Source organism: Alligator sinensis, unplaced genomic scaffold, assembly GCF_000455745.1.
Source record: "Alligator sinensis unplaced genomic scaffold, ASM45574v1 scaffold160_2, whole genome shotgun sequence".
NCBI lineage: Eukaryota > Metazoa > Chordata > Crocodylia > Alligatoridae > Alligator > Alligator sinensis.
Window position 1 is genome coordinate 393,128 of NW_005842717.1, and position 11,087 is coordinate 404,214.

Below are 11,087 nucleotides of genomic sequence, written 5' to 3' on the forward strand. Positions count from 1 at the left end.
AATTTTAGGTGGATGCCATTTGCAAACTGGAAAAGCCCAGTGGACTTGGAGATGGAAAAGCAGTTGGGAGCTGGCTGGGAGTCAAGTTCTAGTGTATGTCAGTTAGACAGTTTGTTTAATTACATTTTTATGGCTGTTGAAGAAATTGACCTGGAAGGGTAGTTAAGGCTCAGTAAATAAAAGGACAAGTAAGCCTGGATGCCCATGGAGAAAGACTGAGGAAGGGTTAAAGATTTGCCGGGCCATTGAGGGCCAGCCACTGTAATTTTTAATAAGCATCACTCCATAAATAATAAATCAGTGGCATAAGTGTGTAGAGAAATGATGCTACCAAAAATGTTACCTGGTAGTTTCAACATAAAATTCACCTATCCAACTCTTTCAGATAAAAGTTTTAAGTAATTATGTATATGACACATGGTTTATGGAAAACTCCTACTTTGCTGGTTAGAATGATTACATACTTTCCCCTCCAAAGGCCTTTCCTGGTAGGACAAATTCTCATAAAAATATATAGAATAATATAATTAAAGAGAATCAGTTTATTCAGCGCTATCAATATCCTTTCTACTGCAGTACTTCCAAGCATAGTCAAGCTCCTATATATTAGTGTGTATGAGAAAGAGAACGCATGGGGATGCAGGATAAAGTTTTTATTGCCTTCAATTTAGGATAGCACAAATGCCAAGTTGTTTCTATGAGTCAGATACCTTCCTACGTTAGGCCACCTAGCTAGTGATCTTTTCATGTTTAAAAAAAAAAATCAAGAAAAGAAAAAATCTTTTAGGCCTCTTACATCCTAAACTGCATTTTTACCTTTGTGCAGAAAACTGTTTCCTCTATGCACTACTCCTATTCCTTGCTAACCCAGTCATTGCATTGTCAAACTGCAGCTTGACCTTCATCCAGTCCAGCGTGTGAACTGTTAGTGCTAAATTCCAACTAGAAACCTGCCTGTTTTGGACTCTCTTGCAGCATCAAAATAATCTTCTGTAGCTATGGACAGGAGGTATATATGTGCTCCAAATTTTCGCCAGTGTCTTGGCCAGCAAGAGATGAAGCAATGGACTTTTAAAATCCCTTGCTGATTCTTGCTCTACGGAAAGTGAGGATTTATTTTAGCCGCTAAGTTAGGATTTTTTTTTTAATGGAATTTTTACTGGCCTTGTCAGCTCTCTATCAGGAGGAATTTGTGCTGAATGAACTGTTTTGCTTCAAAAGCCTGAGTTATATTATTTGTTGTGCACAATGGTGTCATTCCATATCAGTTTGGAAGTTCTGACATTTCTCGTTGCTGTTGGGCTTTGGTCTCAGTTATATAAGCTGCCATGTCAGGCCGAGATGAAGCCAAGTTGATGTAAACAAGTGATGCCAGTCTGGATCCTCAAAAAAGTAGAAGTAACTCACAGAGGAGCTCATCTCTTCTCTTTTCTGAAACTTTTCTGACAGTTGTTTATGGGGTGCTGGCTACTTTCAGTGTTGAGGTGCTGTTCTCCCTAATCTGCTCTCCCATGATACACGTTGTTCCCAGAAGCTACCATGATTGGCACCAATAAGGAAATTAAACATTGGGAGTAGCTATCAAGTGAAGGGTTCATGTGATAGCTACCCCCCTAAAGTTTAATCTCCTTATTGGTGCCAATCATTGTAGCTTCCGGGAACAACATGCACTTCTGGCACAAGGCAGCAAGAACCAAGCAATACCCTTTACCTCTATTTATGCTTCTTTAATGGTATCATCATATAGATGAGTCATTTGTTGAGTCTCAAGCTTCCTGAGCTCTCCTTGCTCTGAGTTTGGAGGCAGTGGTAATTGACTGCAAGCTGTACTTCATCATGCCCTGATCAACCCTCATGTAGTTCAGCTGCGCAAAACCTTCCTCCTCAGTTTCTAAATTGGGGAGAAAGTCACAACTGCCTCCCCACAAACACAAACTAGGAACTGCACACCCTTGATCCCAAAGGCAAAGACCAGAATCAACAGACAATGAAGGGAGATGCAGGGAAGCAAATGGGAATTCTGTGTGATTGGAGCACTTACACAAAAATCTTTTGTACAGCATTTACACACTTGCATCTCAGACCTAAGTGGATAGAGTGTAGCAGATGTGCAGAACCTTATGTGTGTTATCAGCCAGCAGTCATGAGGGTGAGTCACAATATGGGATCCTGGCCTCTGAATACAGTGAGGAATAACTTCACATTAAAACCAACTATACAGTGGTAGCTAAATGGGAGGCTCTACAATTAATATGAAAGTGGTATTATTTATATTAATATTCATCCTGTCCTTCACATACTTTGCCATAATGGCTTAAAGGCATCAGAGAGGTGGTTAGCTATGTTAGTCTGAAGTCAGGCATAAGGCAGGGTGGCAGCTAACTGCTTCAGCATCATGAGTTTTTGTAAGAAAGAACCTACTTCATCAGATGCTAGCATCCTGATCATGCCTTGCTGAACCAGTTAGTCTCCAAGGTGCCACTCTTCCTTACCTTCTTCAAGGAGTTAGATAACTGATGCTACCTTGCTTGAGAAACAGATGGGGGTATTTGGTACCTGCTTTATCTATATCGTGGAATAAAACTTTGCATGTCTTAGTACATACATTACAAAAACAGCTACTCCAATTGTCTGAATTTGATTGCGTCCCTCATATCCCTTCCTTCAAACATCAGTTATCTTGCAGTGTAAATTCTCTGAGAATGAGACAGTATATTCCTAAGTGTCTGTAACACAATGAGGTTACAGTCCTGATTGTGGCATCTGTAATAAATATTTCTCAACAACAATAATCTCTTTATAATCAGGAGAAGCATTTATGGTGCTCCAAGGAAAAGTTTTTGAATGGCTACTGATGGAGCATGGCACAGATTGCTAATGGGTTTAGAAAGATCCCTGCGCTCCGGAACTCCTTCATTTGGAGTGTCCAGATGGACACAGTTTGGAGTGGGATGGGGGGTGGGGAAGAAGGGGAGGGTCTTGGTAGTTACAAAGCCAACAGTGCATTTCTGGTCAGTGCTGTAGCAAGGCGGTGGGGGGCAAGAAGGGTGACCGCTCCAGGCGCCAAAACAGAGGGGCACCAGCGGGCACTGCCCAGCCAGGATGGGGCCATAAGTGGCTCATTTTGGGGGGCACAGGGAGTGGGGGTGAGGGGCTCCCACTGCTGCATGCACTCCTGAGTAAGGATGGGAGGGTGTGTGCAGAGCAAGGGCAGGCTGCCACTGTGGGCTTTGCTCCAGGTGCCAAACTTCCTTGCCCCGGCACTGTTCCCAGTGTTCCTGTGGAATATGATGAGTATTACCAAAGTGGGAGTAGCAGTTTGGTGTGCAGCCTCTCAAAAAATTCATAGATTCATAGACTGTAAGGCTGGAAGGGACCTCAGAAGATCATCAGGTCCAGCCACTTGCACCAAGCAGGAAAGACATGTGGGAGTCAGGTGACCCCAGCAAGATGATCATCCAATCTCCTCTTGAAGATTTCCAGGGTAGGCAACTGCACCACCTCTGGAGGGAGCTTATTCCACAGTCTGGACACCTTCATTGTGAAGTAGTTTCTCCTAATGTTGAGCCTGACACGGTCTTCCAGGAGTTTGTGACCATTACTCCTAGTTTTCCCAAGAGTGTCCTGGTGAACAGTTGTTCACTGAGCCCTTGATGTAAGTCTCTGATGTAGCAGTAAGCTGGTAAGCTGCTACCAAGTCCCCTCTCAGCCTTCTCTTTTTCAGACTGAAGAGTCCCAGGTCCCTCAGCCTTTCCTCATATGGCTTGCTGTGCAAGTCTCTGATCATACCGATGGATCTTCTCTGGACTCTCTCAAGCTTTACCATATCCTTATTAAAGTATAGCGCCCAGAACTGGATGCAGCACTCCAGCTGCAGTCTCACCAATGCCAAGTAGAGAGGAAGAATCACTTCTTTTGTTTTGCTGGAGATGCATCGATTGATGCATGCCAGGGTATTGTTAGCTCTGCTGGCTACAGCGTTGCACTGCTGGCTCATGTTCATACCATGGTCTATTATTACCTGCAGGTCCCTTTTGTTCATAGTGCTGGTCTGGTTGGCGTTGCCAAGCCTGCAGGTGTGCAGGGGATTGTTCATCCCCAGTTGCTTCACACTCGGCCTTCCAGACGAAACAGCTGGGCAAATCCAGGAGCTCTGGGACTGAGTCAGATGGAAAGTGGCACAGAGGGCCAAAAAACTCAGGGAGTTATTCCATCCCCAGACCAGTCCCACAGCAGGAGCCTGAGGTCCTGCAGTGGGAGTCCTGTGTGGATGATATATTTAAACAAACAGTCCATTTCCTAGCTGACCCCGTTTACAGCCAGAACAAATTGTGGTTGAAACACCAATAAGCAAGTTAAATATTGATATAAAGGAAATGCCCGCTTCACTCTGAAAGCTGCCAAAATCAGATGGACCATGAGAGGAGCAAAAGCTATGGTCAGAGACTGTTTACTGAGAATGCCTGGCTTCTCGCCCCTAGGAGGGAGCCAGGTCAGCAAAATTAACATAGTTGATCTCAGCTGCTGTAATGGCTGGGAGGTGTTGAACTACTGATGGGGGAAGGGGGAACATGTAAGTGGATGGATGAGGGTCTAAGTGAGTGATCTATCTGGTAGTGGCATAAACAATACATTTTTTTCCCCCCTGTGCAGTACTTACCATAACTAGTTTGGACAAGTTCTCATATACACATTCATCTGCATTTAGTCATATCATTATGCAATTCTGCCCAGGCTCTAGAAAATTAAACTATTTTGTTGTTGCTTTTGTTGTTACCGAGTTGTTTTTCTCTGTGCATGTGGATCTCCTTCTCCTCACTTTTCATTTATTTTTGTACTTTACAAGCTTTCTAAGAATGTTCTTCCACGAACAGGCCTGATTTGCTAAGAAAAATAGTGAGCTTGTGCTCACTAGAACACAGCACAACGTCTCAAAAGGCCAGGCTTGCAGCTCACTAAAAGACAGGTTAAGTGGATTGCAAAGAAGCAAAACAGTTTTTCTCCTGGATATTTTTTGGAGGCATGGCAGGCATAGAGAACAGTACTGCTAGCAGAAGCCTTATTTTTGAAAGCTTAGGTACATTAGAAAATATTTGTGTAATAGGACAATTGGTGAACGCAGTGATGATACCCATGGGTGTCAACCCATAAACGAGTTACCATGAAGTAAATATGGTTAGGGATTTGCAGTGTCAGCTGCTCGCAGTAATTGCTCTCTCTTACACCAGGATAAATAAAAGCTAATCTGTGGCAGAGTGCTTCTTTCATTGAGGGGTCCTTGCACCTGTGAATGCCCACATCTTTTATACCAAGTAATCCCTGGAGCAGCCATGCAACCCGGGCCACCCCTCTCCCATGTGTGCCCTAACCACTAGGCCAGAAAGTCGCCCTTTGGCCCAATAAATGTTTTGTTATTCTGTTCAAAAGGGAGCAGCTTCAATAGGAGAAACTGTGCTAGTCCCCCCACCACCGCAGAATACCATATCCCTAGAGCGTTCATGTGGGAGATGTGGGCTTCATATGCCTCAGGCAAAAGATGGAAATGAATGCAGGCTTCCTATACTATAGTCTGTGAGAGTGCTCTACCCACCCACCTTGTGGGTAAAAGCAGAGTTTCAAATTTTGGTGTCTGCATAATAGCACCTCTGACTGCCTCCCACTGCCTGGTGTTTTGGGGCTGACACAAGCATCCTTTGACTGCCAGGCTCAGGGGTGTGTTGGCTCCAGTAACTCTTCTTCATACTGGGCTGGATCTCTGGCATTCTTGCTTCTCTTTAGCGCATGCAAGTCCTCTGTCACTGCCCGGGGCATGGCCTGTCTGCAAAGCCCTGGGCTGCTTTGATACTGCGTTAGCTCACAAGTACCAAGGGAGCCAGGCAGGCTGCCCTGAAATCTACAGAAAGCAAAAAAATGCCATTGTAGTCCGACAGCAAATGCCACTTCATTTCCATCACCATGGAAGGAACGTGCTTCATTTTATGAATACTGACGCCTCAAAAAGGGCCCTGCCAATGAAGTGATTTGTGGATGTTACATCTAGCTAACCTGCTGGGAGAGGGGTGCATTCTGATCTCATTGCTCAGGGATTTACACATTTCCATTACTGTTAATGAGCTAATCCCTTCGGCAGTGCATGTTACCAAAATAAGGCCTCCATGTTGGACACCTGCATCTTGTTAGCCAGAGGGAGCAAATAGTTACTGACATGTGCACACCCCTGAAGGGTCATGGAGTGTGCCTTATGCTGTTCTAGACTTTGGGAAAGCTCTCAATAAAAAGTGTAGAGATTTAACATTTTTCAACCAGGCTGGTAATGCCATACAAACAGGGGGCAGGAGAGATTTTTTTTGTTTTGTTTAATTTTCCGTATTCCAAGTCAAATCAACCAAATCAAATTACAAATCCGTGAGTCAGTCCAGAACCATAAGTGGCCCTACTACTGGAAAACATCCTCCACCCCCATAGATTCATAGATTCATAGATGCTAGGATCGGAAGGGACCTCAATAGATCATCGAGTCCGACCCCCTGCATAGGCAGGATAGAGTGCTGGGTCTAGATGACCCCAGCTAGATGCCTATCTAACCTCCTCTTGAAGACCCCCAGGGTAGGGGAGAGCACCACCTCCCTTGGGAGCCCGTTCCAGACCTTGGCCACTCTAACTGTGAAGAAGTTCTTCCTAATGTCCAATCTAAATCTGCTCTCTGCTAGCTTGTGGCCATTATTTCTTGTAACCCCATCTGGGGCTTCAGATGTTTCCAAATCCTTTGGTGGGCATTGCTTCTCGGCCTTTTAGCTCAGATCAAGCATAGCGTCTATGCTTACCTGGCAAGGGAAACACTGTGACCACTGAGGCGGTCTTCCTAGTCGCATCAAGGAAGACTGCTCTCCTGGCACGGGGATAGTACCTGTGAAGGTAATGTATAGTAAACCTCCCACTTACCTGCTGGAGTGGGAAGGTTTTTGCTTTATGCCTACTTTATGGAAAGGGGATACACCTCCCTAGCTTGCTTCTGCAGCCATATGGCTGAGGGCAAGCAAAACTTGGAGCATCCAAACCTCAAGCCTCTGGGTTTGGGCCTGCAAGTAGGGGGCAGAAGAGATGCTCTTTGGATTAAGTTGCAGAACTAAGAGTCAGGAGACATAGAAGCTGTGTGTCAGGCTCCCTAGAGAGCCTTGTGAAAGTCACTTTGGGTGAGATTTTCAAAAGGACTTAGCACTGGTCTAGCACTGTTTTCACTAATACCACTGACTTCAAGATGAGCAGAAGCAGACTAATCCCCAGTACTTCTGAAAATCTCACTCTTACACTCTTCCCACTTCCAGGTCAATGCACATTTGAATATCTGACAGCTCTAACAATCAAGCTACTGATCTCTTCATGCATCGATGTCTCCATCTGTAAAATGAGCATGACATCCCAAATCCACACAAGCAGAGATGTAGAAGGCCAGCTCTGTGCTGGGTAGCAGTGGTGCATGGGGCAGTGCTGCTGGCAGCAGCAACACAAATAGCTGCCAGGGACAGTGGCATAGCCAGCCTTAGCAGTGGCAACAGCTATTTTTGTGCCACCTCCACAAAAAGGCAGTGCCAAGGGTGGCTGCCCCAGTCACTCCCCCTCACTTATGCTACTGCTCACAGGGTATTGCCAAGCTAAATGAATATGATGTTTGTGAAGTTCATTGAGATCCTTGAATGGAAAGCACCGCATGAATCCCAACTCTTGCTACTAGCCCAGGACTTCTGCCTTGGTCCCAAATATGTGCGAGGAGCTCTACTGCAAGAGGCACAGGCACATACTTCAACTTTAAAATTCATCAGGCTCTGTTCCCAGTCCAGTGTTTGTTTTATTCTATTTAGCTCACTCAATTACTTGGTCTCTTTGTTATGAGCCATTCTAAAGCCTGGTTCCAGAATGCCCCCAAACTTTGAGAAAGCTCACATCCAACGTTTGCAGCTTTGCCTGACTGCACGTCAGGGAAAACAGTAAAAGTGTTGCTCACAGAGTGAATTGAGTCATTCTCTGCAAACCTTCCTGGAAACACTGTGGCCAGCTGAAAATGCTTGTTAAAGACAGAGTCACCCATCATTTTCAAAAGAATAACTTTCATTGCCGTTAGGTGAGATAACCTACCCCAGTTTATAACATCCTCACTTTTTTATGACCGGCTCAGTTTGAAGATGGATTTCAATCTCTATCAAAAATAATAACAACAGGCTGAACTCCCATGTTCCTTTATTTCTAAAGTCTAACATAATTGTAGCTTGGCCATAACAAAAAGGGTATACATTGCATAACACTAAAAATAACACACCCTTACTCTGTGGGTGGAATATGTATCCACTGTGAAGCTGTGCTTCCAGGAAGATGCAGCTCTGCTTCTCCTCCAGGGAATACTGCTTTAACATGCAGTCAGCCAGTGCTGTAGCAAAGGCGGGGGGCAGTGGGGTGACTGCCCCACATGCTGAAGCAAAGGGATGCCAACAGGTGCTGCCCAGCCAGGGTAGGGTGCAGGACAAAGCCGAGAGCGGTTCTTTTTTTTTTGGGGGGGGTGGAGGGGAGCACAGGGCTGGGGGAAGGACAGCTCCTGCCACTGCGTGCACCCTTGGGCAAGCATGGGGGGGGTGCCCCCCAGATCTCTGCACGGGGCAAAGGCAGGCTGCTGCTGCAGGCTTTTCCCCGGGTGCCAAACTTTGTTGCTACGGCACTGCAGTCAGCATTCAAACACTGGGGTGAGGGACACAATATATAAAATAAGACCTGACATAGGACATCTACATCATAAAAAATCCACACTAAACTTATAGGCTCAGCAGTGCTACACTCACTAGCACCATGACCGAAAGAGACTTGGGGGTCATGAGTGACCACAAGATGAACATGAGCCACCAATGTGATGCTGCAGCCGGCAATGCAAACAAAACCCTGGCTTGCATCTACCGATGCATCTCAGGCAAGACTCAGGAAGCCATCCTCCCACTTTACTTGGCCTTGGTGAGGCCACAGCTGGAGTACAGCATCCAGTTCTGGGCTCTACGCTTTAGAAAGGATGCGGAGAAGCTTGAGAGATTCCAGAGAACAGACACGTGCATGATTAGAGGACAAGAGAGCTTACGAGGAGAGGCTGAGAGACATGGGATTCTTCAGCCTAGAGAAATGAAGGCTCAGGGGGGATTTGGTGGCAGCCTATAAGTAGGTAAGGGTATGCATCAGGAACTGGGAGAATGTCTGTTTGCCAGGGCACCCGAAGGGAAGACAAGGTCTAACAGTCACAAACTGCTGGAAGACCATTTTAGGAAAAAAATTCTTTACCGTCCGAGTCCCCAGACCCTGGAGTAGACTCCCCTCAGAAGTATCATAGTGCATAGGGTTGGAAGGGACCTAAACAGATCATCAGGTCTGACTCCCTGCCCCGGGCAGGAATGGGTACCAGGGTCATATCATCCCAGCCAAATATCTGTCCAGCCTCCTCTTGAAGACCCCCAAGGTAGGAGAGAGCACCACCTCACTTGGGAGCCCGTTCCAGAGCCTGGCAGCCATAGGTGCAAGCACCTACTCTGGACACTTTTAAGAAACACTGGGGTGCCTATCTTGTTGGAATCATTTTGCCCCAGCTGACTTCCTGTGTCTTGGGCAGGGGCCTGGACCCGATGATCTTGTGATGTCCCTTCCAGCCCTAACGCCTATGAAACCTATGAAATCTATCTAGTGTTTTCTGGTTATTTCCCTTGCTAGACCATGTCCCAGAACACCATGAGGTCAAATGCCATTAACTGAACCCATCATGAGTAGCAGGACTCTGGGTATGTTTGCTGAGATAAAGAAGGAGGACTTCTCCCAAGCAACCCCTGACTCTTTCCTCTTGAAGCTATTGTTCTTCATACTTGGGTGTAAAAAGCTGATGAAACCTATAATTCACAATCAAAGTAAAGCTCCCTGCCATCTTCTAAGCTGGGATCCACAGAGCTGATGGTGGTGCACAAATCCCCTTTCCACATTGTCCTCTACATGAGAAGGGGCAGGGCTTATGGCTGAAACAGCTGAGGCAGTGTGCACACAAGGCTCAGTTGTCCAGCAGCTATGCCTGTTTCCACATTACTGCAGTAAGCAGAATTGCCACTTACACCAGTCTACACGCTTCTAAAAGTATGTGAGAGCCTATGTGCCTCTCTGCAATTGAGGTTTGCATGGCAGTTCCATTAAAAACCCCATCTTTCATAGGTTAATAACTAAACTATAAGCATGTAGTCGATAGAGAAGTGTGGTAGAAAAGATCTCAGCAGGTGTTAAATGCTGTAACTTTTCCAGAATTGAAAGCGGCTTTAAAAAAAAAAGGGAGGGGGAGGAGGGGCTGGCAAGGGAAAAACAGAAGCTCAGTCGGCTTGTAAAACTAAAACTTGACATTTTGTAGATGAAGTTATGAGGAAAGGTGCATTCAGTTTTAGAGAAAGAGATGAAAAAAGGAAGATATGAGAGCAATTTTCAAATATTTAAAAGGCTACCAAGGAGATGAGGGAGAACAACTGTTCTTCCTTGAAACAAAGGGCAGGGCATGGGGCAGTGGGTTTAAACTGCAGCAAAGCAGATTTAGATGGACTCACAGGAGAACAGTGAGAACAATAGGACAATGGAATAAGCTGCCAAGGGAGGCTGCAGACCCTCCTTCACTGAGGTGACTTGATGATCTGCTCAGGTCCCTTCCGACCCTACCAACTATGAAACCATGAGGTTTTCGAGAAGAGTCTGGATCTCTGTTTGAGGTGGTTTAAGAATAGCACATCCTGTGCAGGGGGGTCCATGATCACTCTCAAGGTCCTTTTCCAACCTGGTGATTCTGCGGTTCTATGAAACTTCACAGAAATGTATATAGACCTCTGGGAAATTTAAAATAATAAAACAAAACTATTTATTACCCACAGATTGGTCACTGTACATTTTTATTACTCATATCCGTAACACTCTTACAGGCCCATAGTAAATTTTGCCGAAAGATAGTTTCATAGTTTCATGGTTAGTAGGGTCGGAAGGGACCTGAGCAGATCATCAAGTCCGACCCCCTGCCATGGCAGGAAAGAGGACTGGGGGTC